General features: G+C 44.9%; 1 protein-coding gene across 11 annotated transcripts in view; it reads right to left on the bottom strand.

Moving 5' to 3' along the window:
* The window catches only part of LPP (LIM domain containing preferred translocation partner in lipoma), a 318,899-nt gene that overhangs the window by 218,609 nt on the left and 81,922 nt on the right, over positions 1-18,368 (bottom strand). For 8 of the 11 annotated variants that reach the window (XM_030954778.1, XM_030954777.1, XM_030954780.1 and 5 more), the window contains one exon: positions 6,873-6,937. The exons of 2 other annotated variants lie outside the window; for them this stretch is intronic. The gene's annotated coding sequence lies outside the window, so the exon portion shown is untranslated. Of the gene's footprint in view, positions 1-6,872; positions 6,938-13,687; positions 13,999-18,368 lie in introns of those variants that run through there. One more of the 11 variants, XM_030954788.1, reaches the window with a different exon arrangement.

The raw sequence follows: 18,368 nt of genomic DNA, 5'->3' as shown, positions 1-18,368 counted from the left end.
CACAAAATAGGGGAAGAACTGAGCACTACATACTAATCTGCACCCCTCTGCATATGCTGCAGCAGCAGCAACTCCAAATATGAATTTTTCAACATTTTGGCAATACGTACTATTCACCCAGGTACATGCCCACACTGAAAATTATTCAGTCAGAACCTTATTTTCCACCCAAATGAATTTTGATATAAAATATTCAATTCGGTCTAATCAGTGGGGCTTAAACATCAGTCAAAATATTTTCTTGAATTGACTCCATCAGTGCCAGAGCATGAGAAAAACCTCTTTAAATAATCTGCCTCCAAAGGCAGGTACTGACTTTTCAATTGTGCTATTATTTTTTTAATAAAAGTAACATTAAAAATATTGCTACTTTTCAGCCAGTGCTGCTGAGGGAGGGACAGAAAAGGACAGGGGGGCTGCTGCAGAATCACACTGCCAGTCTTAGTATCACTTCATTTTCAAATGAGGAATTTGGTAGTAAACAACCTTTTCCTTGTACACAAACATTTTTAATTTCATGCCCTGCTAATCATACATCTGTTAGAGCTCCTTTTCCACCCATTCCACTAACGATAATAAAAGAAAAATCGTCTCGCTAAAAATGTAGTTTGTCTGAAATGAAAATTGAGTAATAATCAACGTTCCTCTGTGGGATGAGGAAACGCAGCAGCACTGGCCCAACGGAGGTGACAAAGACATGGTTTGAAAAGGGATGCCTTCACACACCAGTGGCCCTTGCTGCTGGCAGCCCCTCTGTGCCCCTGTGTTTGTGTAAGAGCCCTTTTGGGACTGGTTCACCCAACAGCTTCTCTCAGACTTCCTGGTGGTCCACACCAGGCACCACCACCAGCAAAGCCTCTCCTGCTGTCATCACCTCACTCAGCAGCACCTCCTTCCCCCACTTTCTTCCCCTCTATTTCTTCCTCACCTCCTCTATCAGCAGGATATGAATGTGACAAATGCTACAGCCCTGCCCTCACCTTCCCAATCTCCTTCCAGTGGTGAGACCCAGTGGGCCTCAGCACATCAGACTTCATATGTGAGCAGTGCCTTTACCTGGGCCTTCCACACACCAGAGCTCACTGATGTGCTGCTCAAAAATGCACTTAAATATGTGATCACACCCCTGAAAACAGCTCCTTAGCATCTCTTCAGTAACATTAGTGCAAGTGTTGAGGTTGTTATTTAACAGTCATGCCCAGCTGAAATTCCAAGTTAATCAGGCCCCCAGAAACACCCACAATCAAGACCATCTGATTTGGCCCAAGAAATAATTTTTTTACAGTAAGACACCAGAAGGAATTCCCCAGAGAAACTATGGATGCACCATTCCTGGAAATGTTCAAAACCAGATTGGACAGGGCTTGGAACAACCTGATCTAGTGGAAGGTGTCCTTGCCCATCACAGGGGAATTCAAACTAAAGGATCTTCTTCAAAGCTCCCTTCCAACCCAAACCTTTCCATGATTTTTTGATTCTAAGATTTACTGTCTTGCACTGCCCACACTCCTCTTTTCTGGACTGCTGACACACAGCTTTTGCCTTTTTAGACTCCTCCTATTCCCATAGCTGTGCTGGGCCAACTCCAACTCAGAAATATTGCACTTGTAAGACCTACGCAATGGTAACCGAGAGTTTTAACAAGCAGTAAGAATCCATGTGAAGCCTTAGGCAATGTGGCACAAAGACATTCTGGGCAGAGGTACATGACTCTGCTACACCTGGGACTCCTCTCTGGCCTCCACTCCTCACATTAGCAGCATGCTGAGCCCACTGCTCCTTCCACAGGCTGTTTTCTAAAGCATGATTATCTACATAAGCTCTCCCTTGTCTTCACCAGAAGTGCAGTTGTTTGACTAATCGGCTTTAAGGAGACTTGTGAGTTAACTAATATCAATTAATTACTCCCATTTTGCAGATAAGCAAACAAAAGAATTTTAAAAAGCGAAGCATTCTGGTCTAAATTAATGGAAGGGAAGTCAGAGCCCAAACCCACTCCTTGACCTGGGTCCAGAATAATCAAAGGCACTGGGGAGAGGACTTTGGCATCCCCAGGTCCCTGCCTCGCGCTCAAGAAGCAACACCAGCCCTGCCCTGCACCACCAGCCCTCCAGCTCATTGAGGAAGCACAGGCAGCCTTGAGATCTTTATTTTACTTGTGCTCTCATGCTAAAGCTGCAGGGATTAGAAATGCTACAGTACAAGCCAGCTTTTCATTACTCAAGAGACAGCTTTAGCCCAGCTGCCCAAATGCAGTTACCCCAGAGGCATCAGCACCACTCCACCATGCTCACAAGGGAGACATGATCCAAACCAGGCTGTACCTAAGATTAGGTGACCATGACCAGGAAGAACACAGGCACTGACACATCATTTCTGTCCCTAAACAAAAGCATTCAGCTCTGGATTCTTCTGACCTCTAATTAGAGTGCATTCAGTCAAACAACCCTGCCAGAATTAACAGGGAAAAGGGAGGGGAAAAGAATAAAAAAAGACTTTGTAGAGCAAAAGTACTCTTAGACACATTTGATGTAATAGTCATATGATTAACAAACTGTCATATCAAAGTTTTCTGCGAAGTAGGAACACTTTGACAGTTCATATTTTAAAAACTGACATTTTGATTCATTACTGTAAATAGCACTCTGTATTAAATATTGTGACAAGGCATACAGTGTATTTTTTGAGCTCTATAACATTTAGGAAGTACTGAATTTTTTTAGCCTTTTTTTTAAGCACGTAGAATATCAAAAGCAGCTAAAGCAGAACTCCAAGAAAGCTTCTAGAGGAGAGAATCATGATTTCTGAAATAACCTACTTCTCTGCCATCATCTCAAGCACTGTTGGGAACTTAGGCCCACAAGGATCTTAATGTACTGTTTGCATAATAAAATAAGGAATTGTTTCACAGAACAAAAGAGCTATAAGGAAAGTGGCTACATCAAATAATGTAAAATTACTCTCTAACAAAACATCCTGAAGTTGGCAAAGAGGGAGAGCACTAAAAGGTGCCGAATTACCAGCCAGAATATCTGAGTGCCAGTTCATAACCAAGATGAACCACATAACATCCAAATGACTGCCCAGATGTGCATCTTGCTCATCTCCCCAGTCTTCAGCCATGTGTTTGGCCCTCTTCTGCAGCCCAGCCATGCCCATCCCAGACAGAGGCAGCACTCCCTCACTGCTGGGTGGCCAGGAAGGGCTGCCCCATCCTTGGAGCTACCAAGGACATCATGGACAGAGGTCCACAGCAGGGCAGCTCCCACTGCAGGGATGCTGTGAGCCACCAGAGCCCACCAGCCTAGACAACTTAATCGCCTTACAGCTCCCTGCTTATGGATGCCTTTCTCTGGATCACCAGTACCAGGGCAAACAGGACTGGGACCAGAAACAATACTGCCAATGTTCTGCATTTCCTGAAAAGCAAACTACTCAATGGAGAAATCAAAAATAACAGCCCAAGCTACCACAAAGATCTTGCTAGAGCAGCAGAGGAAAACCAAAGGCTGCCTAGCTGTTTGCAAGAAGCTCAGGTGTTATGAGGACTGCAGTCCAGGGCTTTGGAAAGAAAAATGGTTACCATTATCACTGCTTGCAGCCACCTGCAAGTGGATCTCTGGGCTCTGCCTCCTGACAGAATGGATACACTGCCATAAACATGAGCCCAGAGCCTACCCCAGGACATGATGAGGCTGTCACACACCCCAAAGATGGATCACAGTGCGGTTTCAGCAGGGGCTTGATCCAGCCCAGCCTGCCTTTCCCCAGGAGCAGCTACACAGCCCTCACATGCTGGAAATCTTGTGGATGTGTCTGCATGCCAGCAAGTGTGGCAGTAGCAGTGGTCTAGCCAGACATCCAAAACATATTGGCACTGCTATAATTTGTCCATTCACCAATATGTTTTCCTAAAAACGCCCATATGCTTTTCCTGCAGTTCCCATATGCTTTTGCAAAGAGAAACAAAAACATTTTGTTAGTCGCGAGCGATTGATCGTCGCATATTTCACAGAAGTCAAGTAGAAAAACAAAAACAACAACAAAAAAAAAGCAGTCAGCTGCTTCCCCCTCCTCCTCCTCCTCTCTGTTCACGGAGGGAACTGTGAAGACCAGGAAAAAATTCAGCCCACAGCAAAATACACACACCGCTCTTTTTTTTTTTTTTTGCACTGCAAGATATTCTAGGAATTACAGGAGGAATCTTCATTAAAAACAAGCTATCAAGGATCTGGCAGCCAGTGGCATTCCAGACAGCAACTCAGCATCGGGCGCTCGGCGCTCGCTCGGGTCCTCACCGCAGGCAGCGCAGCCCACAGGAATCCACGCTCCTGGAGATGCACTTTAAACAAGCCAGAGGGTGGGAGGACAGGGTGGTAAAGAGGTTACAGCCCTTCCCACTCACAGGACAGCTCGTGTGAGGCTTAGTCTACCTTCCCGAGTAGGTATAAAGCCCCCTCTCACAGGCAGGGCTCCTCAGGGAGGTGCTGCCTTGCACACAAATCCCAAAGCAGGCGAGGGGAGCGGGCAGGCTCGTTTCAGCTGGGAGCAGGCACGTGGGTGTACAAATATGTGTGTGTCAAGGCTGGAGCATGTGGGAACCATAGCTGTGTAGTTAAAGACTCATTAAGAAACAGCAGACCCAGGGCCAACGTTCAAAGAGGAGCAACGCAAAACATTTCTCTGGAGAAAGATTAGCGTGTGTTCTTCTTTACACAAATAAAATTAAAGAGAGACTCACAATATAGACTAATCAATTAACTTCTGAAAAGCCAAGGGCACTGCATGCAAGAGCAGACAAGAGGGGAAAAGCTTTGTTACAGGGCCACCAAAGCAGTGCATAGGCTTTCTTCCCCGGAAAAGAGATTCGGCTATTTCTGCATGCAGTTCTGATGTTGGTCCCAGCTGCATCACGCTCATTGTTACAGGGACACAGCTGCTTCCTTCCCAACACAGCCATACACATACCTATATATCACTATGGCCTTATGCACCAAGGGCTGGGGATCATCTTTGCAGAGACTGTGCAAAATACCTGAGGGCAGAGGTCAAAAGACTACAGGAGTGCTTAAATCAACAGTTCCAGCCTAAAAAGAAAGAGTTTGAAGCTGACTGTCTATATAGGATACCCTGAACAGCACACACCCTTCTATCACAATAAAATTTGCTGTGATGCAGTCCCATGTTCAGTTCTCCCACAAATTTAACCAGGAATGCTCTTTGCAAAGCTGGTGTTTTCTTGCAATGATCTAATCTCACACTAAACCTAATGAGAGACCAGATGCAACAGGTAAAGAGCCCAATTTTTCACAGAAATGAAGCTGAAAACCCAGTCAAGAGAAGAGAAATCAATCTCTTGCACAAGACAGAGTAAAAAACCAATTTGTCAGACACAGCTTGCTTCACAAAATACATTTTATGATATGTTTTTGTCTTGAGAGGAGTTGTAAGTACTTGAAAATCTGACTTCACCACTCACAAATGCATTGATGTTGCTGCTCAAGTGCTGACTAGAAAACAAAACTAATACTGTCTAATTTAGTTAACATAAGGACATCTTAAGTTAATTTAACAATGAGCTTCTTCCTAGATTTCATATTTATAGCAACCCACTGGGATGGTTTATTAAACCTAGCCAGGAAAGCCACCACAGAAAGAGTGAGACTAGCAAAAGAGCTACCATTAATCTTCCATAGCCCAGCAACTGGGAAGATCAGGCCTTGAACCAGATTCTGTGCTCTTGCTATTAATCTCCTGTCCTCTACTTATTAATCCCTGGTCTGTCTTTGTCTGTCAACATTTATTAATGGCCCCAACTGTTTGCAGTAAACAGGATACTGAAATCTCATCTCCACCTAGACATAATTTACCCACAAAAAAACCACAAAAAACCACAAAAATTAGACTCAAGAAGAGGGTAAAGGCAGAAAGCAGGGACGTACATTGTGTATCAAAAGAGAAGAATGAGAATGCAATTAAATTCAGTGACACAACAGAGTGAAGATTCACTGTTCCTGATTTTGGCCTGTCTCATGCTCCTAAAGTCCGGTAACATCATGGCAAACAAAGAAGCTCCACTGGTCACAACCACCAGGGCAGTTGGTCTCTCATTCTCTGCTTCTCAGCAGGGCTGCACAAGCTGCTTCCTTCCCCCTGTTGCCATGACTTTGCAGCACCTTTCTGTCTCCTGGGGCAGCACAACTGAGAGAGGCTTGAGGACAGACCCACTGCCCCGACACTGGTCCTGCTCTGCAATCCAACCATTCTATCATGGGATGGGCACAAAGGACAGTTTGTGTCCCACACACAATCCAGCAAGGGACTCCTACAATACTTTGGAGTGGTTCACAGTGATCCTTTCACAGTGATCCTTAAGTCACAGCTGAATATCTCCAGTGAATTTGACAGAATTGGCAGTGCTGAAGAATGAATTAATTTGTTCCTCACATTAATTTCTGTTTGTCCACTGAAACATAGTTAGACTCAGCTAACAATACAGCCAGCCCTCCATCACAACTGGGAACATCCACAGCCTGCAGAGAGCCACATCATGCATGGGGAATGAGTTCAGGTCCACGAGCAGGAAAGTTTTGCTCAAAAAAGAAGTCAAAGCAACACAACCCACAGGACCAAGCAATTGTTCCCAGGCAACACTCCCAATCTGCAGAAGGGCCTGCATGTTTGCTAATTCCAAACTTGGACCCAGAAACAGTAAAACCACCTCAAGCTTCCTGGGCAGGCTGGCATCCCACCACCCCAGGCTTTGGAGAAATGCCCATCAGCTGTTGAGGACCGAACATGGCACTGAGGTCTTCCCACTGTCCCTAAACTCAGCAGCTGGCAAAAGCTCTGGGAGTTGATCCATTCCTCACCTGGAAGCAAGGCAGCCCTGTCAGGCACCCAGTCAGACGTACAGACAGGCACTTCCAAGGGACTTCTGTGGGTGCAAACAGAAAGGTCAGAATCAATGTTTTGCTCACCGTAAAAGCAGAAAGTAAATCAAGCTGGCTGTAATGCCTTGCCAAGAAAACAGCCCCAAAAGGGCATGTAAGGCCAGCTGCCCTCCTGTACAGAGCAGACCACAGCCTTTTTTCCTCTCCTCTGACACAAGTCATGTGTCAGCCTGTCCCTGTTTTGACCCATATAGGGGTTTTTCACTCATTGGCAGCACAGATTACATCTGAGCAAGTGTTGGGGTAGCTGAGGTTTATTTGGAAGAGAAGCTACTTGTTTTAAATCACTGCAAAGCTGGTGAAAGGCACTGACGTAAGGGCTGCAGGTAACAAAGTCTCTTTGAAAGCCTGACCAGACGCCCTTCTGCCTCTCATGCTTAAAGGGCCTCTTCTTCCCAAGCCTCAGCCACCGCTCAAGGCCAGCCATGAGTCACTCCCACAGCACTGGCTCTGCCATACAAGCATCAAGGAGCACCAAAGCAGAGATGGAATGCATTAAACACACAGCCATTGTGAAAAAAGAGTCAGGCTGGGACAGCCCAAACCCTACCTCCACCTTTGGCCCTGGTTTCCTTTCTGGGTGCCTCCAAAGATACCCAATAAAGAGAAAACACAGTTTTTTCAAGTTACCACAAGCTTTTTTCAACCAGTAGTCTTTAATACTTCCAGCTTATTGATATCTGAGCTTACTCTGATGTTTTCTATTTCCTTTAATCTCGGTCCTGAAGAAGAAATGAGCAAGTTTAAAAGGTACTAGTGAGGACTAGCAAAAGGTCCACCTTGACATACCACTGGTCTCCCAGCCCACCATGCTCCTGGTGTCACCAGGTTGACCCCCAGCCCCTCCTACCTGCATCCTCACCCCTATTTTCCTGAGATCAGGATCAAAAGTCATTAAAGAGAAGGGGAGACACTTCTAGCCAGTTGCATGTATTGCTTTGTTAATGAAGCCAGGCTAAAACTCATTAGCCCCACCATCAGCTGTCTTGCTCAGGAGAACCAGGACTGCCAGGGCAGCAGCTTTGCCCTCCTGGTCTGTGGTGAAGGAAGGGCAGCAGAATTTCATCAGTTGCTTCAGATCCACACCGAAGTGCAAGAAGCGGAGAAAAATCTGCTGAGAACCTGCCCACACAGACACTGGATATTCTTTTCATATTTGCCATGACAAAAAATTCACGTTAACATTTTTGCAAGCACTGTAAGCCTGTATCAAGTATCAGCAAAGAAGCAGACAGGTGTCCTGACCACAGAGGAGACAGCATATGCAAACAGTTAGGAATTTATTACTATTATTTTTTAAAGGGAGAAGCAAATCCCAGAGATTTTTCTGTGCATGATACATTTTCTGCTCCCTGTTTGATGTTGCTTTCAGACTTCAGACTTCAAATAGCTAACACTAACCTATGTCTCAAGCCTGCTTTAAACTGATGCCCCTTATGTGACCAGAAATGAATGCATGGTGAATCACTTATGCCACACACAGTGGGGGTGATGAGCAGTGGTCCGTGTCTCCTGACTGCTGCATGGACACGGGTAAGTTGAGGCAAAGGAGATCCCAGCTCTCTGTACATCAGAGCCAGAGAACTCAGCATAGAGCCTTTGCATTTTTGGAGCTGAGAGCACAAGCTCCAGGTCAACAGCTCAACCACAAGTCAGAGAGAACCACCCAAGCACTGGCATTTTCTGCAAAATGTGGAGAGAGATACATAATCTGCACAGGCTGCACTTCCACTCTCTCTTGCCTGCCTTTAGGAGATGCTTAAGAGAAGCTGCATTTTAATTAGCAGCCCCAACCAAGGCAATCTGATCTTGACAGTAAGTGAAAGGGAGCAACCCAAAGTTACAGACTTCAGGCCGTGTGGGTCTCAGCTCTTCGCTTCTCTGTGGACATTACTGCTTCTAGAAATTAAATCAAAACCCCACTTAACTTCACAGAGGTTGCAATTTGCATCTAAAGCACTGCCTAAGTCTCAGCTGTAATAAACAAATACAGCTCCACTGAAATCCAAGGAGTCATTCTGAGTTTGTCTGGTTACAGATCTGCAGACCCATAAACATTACAGCTCATCCAACCTCCAGCTAAGTATCTTCTAATAGAAGACCATTATCCTTGTCAGATGGATTGGGATAACTTGTTTAAAGCACTCTTGAATAGTCATTAGGTTGTTAGGTTTTGGTGGTTATATTTTAACAATAAACCCCAGCAGCTATTAAACACTGGAACAAAGCATGTTAACAGTCCACAAACAGAGCTGGAGTGGAAATATAACTATGGTTTGGGATTTTCATTGGGAAATTGGTGAAATGGAGAGAAGAAAGAAAATATAAAACCTAAACTGAGCTGTGCATATACACTGAGAAATCAACTACATTATTTGACAGGTAATGAATGAAAAAGAAACACAGGGAAGAAGGAAGCAAAATCATGCAATTTTGTCCTCCTTCTGAGCCTTATTAATATTTTGGGTATAGTGCATATACAAGATGTTATGTAGCCAAGGAAATACAGATACATTTTGCTGGCTGTCACTGTCCCTAATAGCTGATCTCAGGATGGACTTTACTCCCTGGAGCCTTCCTCACCTCCTGGTAATAAACCATCCCAGTGGCAAACCTGCACTGGCTGTGCTCCCCAGGAGCAGAGCAGCACTCCTGACCAGTTTTACAGATCTCTGCCCAGGGATGAACACCACTACACCCTGCCATGGACACACCATTGTCTTCTTTAAACCATCTCACCAAATGAACTGGTTCCCTCCAGCAAAAGGCCACTTCATCTGCTGCAACCAATCTCCTGTTCAGATTGCTGCTTTGCCACGGCTTTGCTGTTAAAGGAGAATGCTGTTTTGTTTGGGTTTTTTCCCTTCTCCTGACCAAATTATATTGCCAAGAATCAATTAGCAGCCAAGCCTAAGACAGGGAGAAATGGAGGAGTCTTGCTTCATGTTTTACAGAAAATACACAAACATCCCAGGCCCTGCCATGGGATTCAGGTGCCAATTATGAAAGGCCATCAACACCTCACCACAAAGAAGTCCATTTTAGCAGCTCCTCAGCCTGTAAGCCTTCTGAAGGGACAGCCCTGACCAGGACAACTCTGGGTCATCCAGGTAGAGGGGCAGTGGGGAACATTTGAGCTATTTCCTCATCTGACTTTAATTTTATTAATTTATCACTCAAGCCAAGGAAGTACTCTGATCAACACATGTCCAGACTTGGATTTGAAGATGTGCTAAGAGTATAACAAGGGCACTGTAGTGCCAGTCCCTATCTCACAGCCTTTGGGCTGTAGGGTGGCAGCAGATGGGGGCCACACATCCCAGCTGCTTTTCTGGGCTGGCACGTCACCACACCTGCACGTGTGGCTGTCACACCCACACAGGGGCTTGCACCAACAACAGCTCTCTCCTGGCTCAAAAGGGAAAGGGCAGGGAGTAACACAGACACTCCACACACACCCATCATCAGTGTGTGCACAGCGGTGCTGGGAGACAGGCTTATTTAGAGCTCCACAGTTGCACTCCATCGTAATTTCCTCCTTCTCTTCCAGTCCTGGATACAGCCTTAAAAATCCATAGCTCCAGACAGCTAGCCCACACACTGCTATTCCAGCTCAGCAGGGAGAGCATGAACTCAATTTTGCCAGTCAAACTGGAAGGAATAAAAAAAATAGTAGTAGTATTTTGTTAAAACCAAAGAAACACGCCCCCATCAAATCAAAGACAAAACAGAAGAAATTATATGGAGAAACAGTCCTTGCTATTGCTTCCATGGCCAAGAGTTACAACCAAAGCTTGGGTAGCTCGGGGGCAGGAGATGGAGAGCCATCACAGTCTGCCACTGTCGTGCAGCATGGCACTGTCCTCCTGTACCAAAGCGCCACTGAACCCTGACAGCAGCTCGTCTTGGAGGGGGTGTTTGGACATGCTGCTCATGGCTCCCCAGCTCTGTTTGCTGAGCTGGATCTGCAGAGACAAACATCTGGGACAACAACCACACACGCTCCTCTTGCAAATCAATAGCTACAAGTACACTTGAGCACCCAGCACATCCAGTACCCAAGCAGGAAGCGGCAGCCAGCCCCTCACCCAAGCCCCTGCCACACACACTGGGCCGGTTTGCTCCCTGCTTGACAAGGACCTTCTTTCCACCAGCCAATGTTGGAGCTTCCCAGAGAGACCAAAGAGAAAGTCAGGCATAGCTCAAATAAGCACCTGGATCTACAAACAACAGATTAAATTCTCAAGTTACAAAACTATGTTTTAGCAAAAGTGCAATTGAACTCCATGTACTTGTTACATTTCTAAATATACTCTGGTTGTCAAGACAACAAAGAGACTGATGGATCTCTAAAGTGTACTGTATCCATTTAATTGTCAGCATTTCAAACTGACTCAAGGAGGGGAAAAAAAACTGCTGCGTGATAAGTCTAATTGTCATGGTTACCACTGGCTAACCCCATAATAAAAATATATATATTCTGGCTAAATGTGCCAAGCCATGTGAGGAGCAGATGGGAGACATTCTCATTACTGCAACAGCCTCCACTGGAAAACTAAACTTGAGGAAAGATGCGAGAGACTTTACAGAGATCTCAGACACAACAGACACCGTGGGCTGCATCTTCCCAGGCGTTTGGCAGCAGTTCCTCGGGCTTTTCCGCTGTGCTTATCCTCCCCAAGCGTGTTGGGACAGCCCATAGGGCTGGGGCTGCCTCACTTGTGAACATTCTGGTTTGGGGAATTTCATCCCTCACCAAAGAAAGCCTGATATGTGAGTTGCTACTCCTTAAAAGCCTCTGACAACATCTGATGAGCAACCACCTGGGCTTTGCACTCCCACCCTCACCCCCTTGCACTCTTCTCCCCTGATGGCAACACCCAAGCCCACAGGAATGGCTGTGCCAGGAGGCTGCTTCAGCCTGGATCTTTTGCTCCCAACACTGTTAACAGCTAAACCAAGGACTATGTCCAGGCTTGGGGATGAGAAAACAAGTGGAAAGAAACAGGCCCCTACTGCAAATACACCAGCCTGAGACTGAGTTGGGAAGTGTCAATGACCCCCAGCCAGGCTGTGCAACCCATCTGATAAGTGTGATCCAGCAGCGTGGAGAGCTCCACCATTCACATGAGGTCCCCCCTGAAAGGGATGCTTTCCAAAAAGAACCCTTAAACATTGACTTTCGACATGGATCACCTTCAAATAACATCTGAGTTATCTACCTAGCTATACAACAATTGTGGCTTTCCTTCATTGATCAGAACTCCTATACATTCAGTACTCACTTTTCTTTCATTAAATCAAAGTTAAAGCTGCAGAAGAAAGGCATCGGTGTCATCCAGGTATGAGAATCAATGGAAAACAATTTACATTTACCTGGTGAGCACTGACTTAAGATTTGGACTCAATGAGCCTTATGGGTCCCTTCCAAATCAAAATATTCTGTGATTCTGTGATTTCAACGAAAGGGGAAGTTTCTAATTAGTCTGAAGCTTACCCAACATTTTTGACAGAAGCCATCTCAAAGTTGAATCATCCTTAAAATCTCCCCCAAACTGTTGCACTCCTTCATACAGATAAAAACTCTGCTTCTCTGCTGTCAGACACTTTCAGGGAAACCATAAGGTGTTGCCTAAAACCATCTTCCAGAGAGCCACAAAGTAAAATCTGGTTGGAAAACACTGCTTAAGAGAAACGCCACTTTCCAGGCGCCTCAAGCAACACATCTGAGTTCGTGATATTTTCCCTGGAGCTTGCCCCTGCTCATTAGCAAGATGAACAATTTCTGAATTCCAAATATTAGATTCTCAGTGATGTAAAGTGAACCTTCGTGCCTACCAATACAGTCACTGTGTGGTTCACCTCTTGTGCTGCTTCACAGAGTGGTCTGTGCCTGGAGATGGGCAGTTAATGTCAAAACAGAAGTAGCACAGAAGAGTCATCTCTGGGGCTTGCGTGAGAATTATTTCAAATAGTACTTAAATTAGGAGATTAAAATGAGTCTTGGCCACAAAGAAGCCTATGGTCTAATGTAAGTCAAAGGGACCTAGAGGCAACTGGCTTTTTACAAGTATTTGGGTGCACCCAAGCCAGTGCAGCATCAGCATTTTGTCCCCAGATAATTTCAAACCTAAGCATTACCCATAAGGAGTTTTAAAGAGATTATAGTCCTGAAAGCTGCATCCAGATCTTAACTGAGCTGAAATCCCAAACAACCAAAAGCTTAAAATTATGCTTCTATTTCAACAGCATGCAGGTGTGGGAACCTAAGTTTGGTTTTCCTGTTACTGAAAGTGCTAGCCTAAGGCACCATGCTTTTATAGTTATGGCTTTGGGACAACTGTTACATTCTGTACCAATAAAATATGTGCTCTCTGGAGCAAACTCCCCAGGATGACTCCTTTGCTTTGGCACAAATGGACTCATTTGGTTTAGATAAAAGGATGTTCCCTTGCATCATTTTAATTTTTTTTTTTTTTGGTAAGATAGAGAAACAGTTAATTTTGCTAAATGAGTTCTCTGTTGCCATGACTTCACTGCAGACAAACACAAAGCCATCAAGCTCCTTTTTCCTTGGGCACTGTTTTTTTTGAACAGGTATTTGATCATCTTGATTCTCTTGCTTCTTTTCTCAACATCTGGATTCCCAGCAATATCCTGCAGCCAGACAGATACATAATGGCTATAGCTACTCAGTAAATTACAGAGATATTCCTGCACACACTCTTACTTACCCTCACAATCCACTCCTTCCAGCTGTGCCAATGCACCCTCTGTGACTCCACAAGCAGAGCACCACTGCCTGCAACAGCAAACAGCAAATCTCCGCAAATGAAACCCTAAATTTATGGGATTAGATCCTGAAAATCGTAATTCCCATGCTCCCACCATGGGCCAGCCAGCAGGTGCCTACTCACCATCAAACCAAGCTGCTGCCCAGGATTTTGCCCCAGTCCAAAACCAGAAGCCTAAAGTCCTTCCCACTGCCTCAGTTTCTCCAGTGGATGAAAAAGGCTGCACATGCATCATCTGCCTCCACGGAGTGTTATGACATTGGCTGGGTTAATATTCATGGAGTACACTGGGGATTAAGAGTATTATAGACTTTATTGAGGGAGAGAGGTTTTTTTTTTAATGTTTGCATTGAATAGACAGACGAAGTAGAAGCAGCATTTGTAGCCTACAGCCATTATCCTGGTAAATGGCTTATTACAGCACGCAGCCTACCAGCTCACCTCCAACCAGTCTCGCTTAAACGCATGTAGGTGGAAGTGCTGCTCGTTCCAAAGAACTTTCTTTTTCACTGTCTCTGTCTGATGGAGACTCTGGATAGCTGGGCTCACAAGACAGGGCTTAGGATATAAATATTTCAGTACAAGCTTGTTGTTCAGTACCTATTTATGGCAGTCACAGAACAATTAATTACCTCCCATCTAAGACTAATTCCCGTCTCTCCCAAAAAGGGGGGTGAGTTTTGTCCCAAGACTTTCAATTTCCTGATGAGTCACAGCAGACACACTACAATAAGCTCAATACTTCAATCAGACTGTTTCTTATCCAGATATATTCAATACATTACTAAGATGTGGAGTGTGCTATTTTAAGGGCTGATTTCAGGCATTGTATGCATAATGCTTTCTCATCTAAACACACGCCTTCTCCTGGATGAGACAGATGAACGTCCTACATCACCATCCCTTCTGCCCCCCCAAATCCTATAGGTAAATAAACACTGCAAAAGCAGAAAGTAAAGAATTGCACATTTGATGTACTGATTTCTACAACACGCAGCCCTCTCTCCCATTTCACTAGCTCATTCCCTGCCCTTTGGCAAGAAAATAACTTATGTGACAGCAGCATCTGACAAGAAGAAAACATTCACAGACTGCACAGGTTGCAACAAGTCCACAGCATCTTGCTTTCTTCATTCTAGGGCCAAGAATCATACATTTCTTGTTCTGCCCCAAGGAGCAACTCTGCATCCCTGTATGAATCCTCAGTTGTCCCCAGTTCCCACGCCACCCACTCACAAGCTCCAAGGCTCCATCAGGCAGGCAGGAGACACTTTGCCCAACCTCCAGCAAAACAGGTTATGGGGACCAGCAGGTGCCCTGTGGTCCTCATTATTTACTCAATTTAACAGATTTTGATATAATTTATTGTGTCAATTGGGCAATTGTTCCCAGCTGGGTCATTTGAGCCTACAACAGGTTGCAGTCTGCCTCAGCCTGACCACAGCCAGCTGAGGAAACTGCCTCAAAGCAGACTGTGAAGAGCAGAGCCATGGTCACATCTCCCTGGACCATGTGCAACCCTAAGTTCTCACAAGCAATGCAGTTAAAAGCTCCCAGACACCAATAGCTGGCTAGAAATGTGTGGCTATGATGACAAATATGTTAAAGAACATGTTTGCATGGCAGACTGGGTAAAGGTGACAGACAGCTGTGCTGCTGGCTGTAGAGCTGCTGCTGTGCCATCAAGGACATCAGCTGCTCTAAGAGCAGCCACAGCACGGACACCACCTCCAGACTACCCCTGTGCTAACTGCTAGCAGCAGTTTTCCCCCTGGCACAACTGGACTGTGTAAGCAGTTTCTGCACAAACAGCAGCAGTGCCAGTTTCTGCCAAGCCCATGCTAATTGCAAGTGATTCCAGCTCAAATGCTCTTAAGTCAGAAAGTATTTAGGTGACGTGTAACCAAGGCGTCACATTTGTCTCACCAGCTCTCCTCTCTACCATCAGCTATGAAGATCTGTCACAGCTTCTTCTCTTTTTTCCTCCTTGGAAAAACTTTCTCATAAATTCTCATTTTATGCCAACATAAGTGCAGAACATTTTCGACCCTTGCAATACCCTCAGCCTGTTGGTGTAACTGAGCTGTCATGGAGCACAGAGGACATGGTCACCAGTATTCCATTCAAGGCAGCAGATCCTCCAAGGCACAGCAGCTCTTCAGGTGCTACTTCAACAGTGTCAATGTCTCCTCATTTATCTCAAAACCTGAGAGCACTTTAGGAATGTTCAAATAGTTTCACAAACTGTGAAAATGAAAAGGGTAAATGAGGAAGGATCATTTCACCTGCCCAAGCCCAGCTTGGAAGGACCAAGAAAAGAGAGAGACTGAGTTTAAAACCCAGTAAACGTCCTCTTGAGCAGGCTCAGCTAGGTCACTTTAACTAAGGGGAGAATATTCACCTATATTTTATTGATTTCCATTAAATACACTATTATCTCAGTCTGGGCACTTATTGGACAGACACCAGGCTCCACAAGATCTACCATGTCATTCACTTTGAGCTGCAGGTGAAAGAGCAATACAACCCTAAATACACACAAGACCTCAGCTGAAATCTCCACACCTCTTCTCTCCATTTCTTGAATGCCTGTGGTAAAACTTCTCAAGGAAGTTTGCACTGGGCTATCCAGTTCTAACCAGAACAGAAACATCTGCTACACTGTGCAGTTTTCCTCTCCTGTAGATGGCAATCAGCTTCCTTGGAGAAAGCATCAGGCAGGAGCAGAGACCATGAGCTGATGGCTTTGGCCATGCTGCAGAAGGTGCCAGTGGAGTCACTGCCCTAACACTAGTGCCAGTGACTTTCTTAAAACTAGTGTTAGGAATAAAGAGAAAATACAGGACCACCAAAAGAAAAAAAAACTTAAAAGGGATCATAAATTTCCTTTTTTGTTCCTTTTGGAGAACAATGCTAGAAGCATGTGGGTCTGCAGCCTAGAGAGACAACTGAGGAGATTCAAGCTCATCTGATATTCTTAAAACATACAAGACCAGGATTCTCCCATGCGAGGCAAGTCCACGTGCCCTCCTGAAAAGCCATTTGGAAAGTTTCTAAATGCAGTAGGAGAAACATAATCCTGCATGGTCCATGCCTGTTTCTCCCTCTCCTCCCATTAGCGCAGGGGGAGAAGGTTGGCTTAGAGCAATACCACACTTCAATTTGAATATGAATCACTCCTCTGGTGAGAAAACAAAACAGAAGCCCATTTCATATGAGCCTTATCTGAAGATATAATGAAAATCAACACATATAACAGGAGCAATTGAAATAAAACATGGTGAAAATACTGCCTCAGACAAACAAACAACAACACTTTCCATTCTAGAAGATCCCAAAGTGTTTTACAAACTCCTAGAGCCAGGAATAATTTCATCTGCCACTGAAACATGGCTGTCTCTGGATGGATACTCAGCACCATGTTGTAATTCATGATGGAGGGAAAAATGTCATCAAGTAGGAACTGACAGAGTTCAGGACAGCATGATCTTCAGTGGGAACTGCACCATTCTTCTGGAAAGTGGAAGCTGGGTTTAATTTCCATTTTTACAATTCAATGTGCCATGTGGGGCAAGAACCTGAACATGCACAAGATGCTGTACTTAAAATTGAAGTGATTGGATGTATAAAGATGGAAGTCCAACTCACGTATGCTGGTATTTTCCAACTTCTAACTCAAAAGCAAGAGAACAGCAGCTAAGTAGATGATTAAAATTTTTGAACCTTCCTGGGTATTACAAATTAATTTCTTATCATCCCACAGAGCTGAAGGGTCAGGATTTCCTCCCTCTGGTTCAGCCCAGATGAAGTTAAGGGTAAAACACCTCTCTCCCCAGCTGCCCTCCAGCAGGCACAAAAATATTCAACATTCTTAGGAACAGGCTGGAAGCAAGCCCAGCATTACCATTCACCACTGCTAATGAACGTCAGTCTTGCACTTCAGCTGTACTGAAATGCTGACAGAAACTTCATTTTCACCCTCTCTCCTTTGCCCCTTGGCTCATTGCATCCACCTGCTGGGACTGTGGCTCACCTCACTGGCAGGCATGGGCCGCTGTCACAGAGCTGGCCAGCAGAGAATGCTCCAAACTGAGCCTTCTCTCCTGCTACTGAAACAGCAACAAACAAGAACAGAAGTCCTTCAAGGGCAGGGGATCTGAGCAAGTGATCTGCACATTTCCAAAGCTAAATGTTTATTTCTCCTCCTGACAGCATCTGGAAGCTTGCAGACTATTTATCTGAGTCTTAGAAACAGCTATTTAGTCCTGCAAATACATCAACAATTCACCTTGACTCAGAAGAATGGTTTGCTGAGCTCTGAGGAAACAATGAAAGAAATCATCTTTTTCTTACTTTTCTGCCAAATGTCTGTTAAAGCTTTTCTAAAAGGCATTTACTTAATCTTTTCCCACATTACATTATATATACAGTCACTATTCCAGAAAGAAAACAAAACAAAACTTGGTGCACAAATGCAAACAAATCTGGTTTTGGCCAGATCTGCCTAAACCAAAAGCCAGCTTCCTCTTCTGCTGGCTCAGGAGCAGAAACCCAAAGCCAGATAGTTCCTAAGATTTCTGAGAGGCTGACTTTTGGATAGGCTTATTTGAGTTTGTCTTCA

This window comes from Camarhynchus parvulus, chromosome 9 (genome assembly GCF_901933205.1).
Source record: "Camarhynchus parvulus chromosome 9, STF_HiC, whole genome shotgun sequence".
Taxonomy (NCBI): Eukaryota; Metazoa; Chordata; class Aves; order Passeriformes; family Thraupidae; genus Camarhynchus; species Camarhynchus parvulus.
The sequence above is the reverse complement of the archived record's forward strand: the minus strand, read 5'-3'. Positions and strand labels throughout refer to the sequence as shown.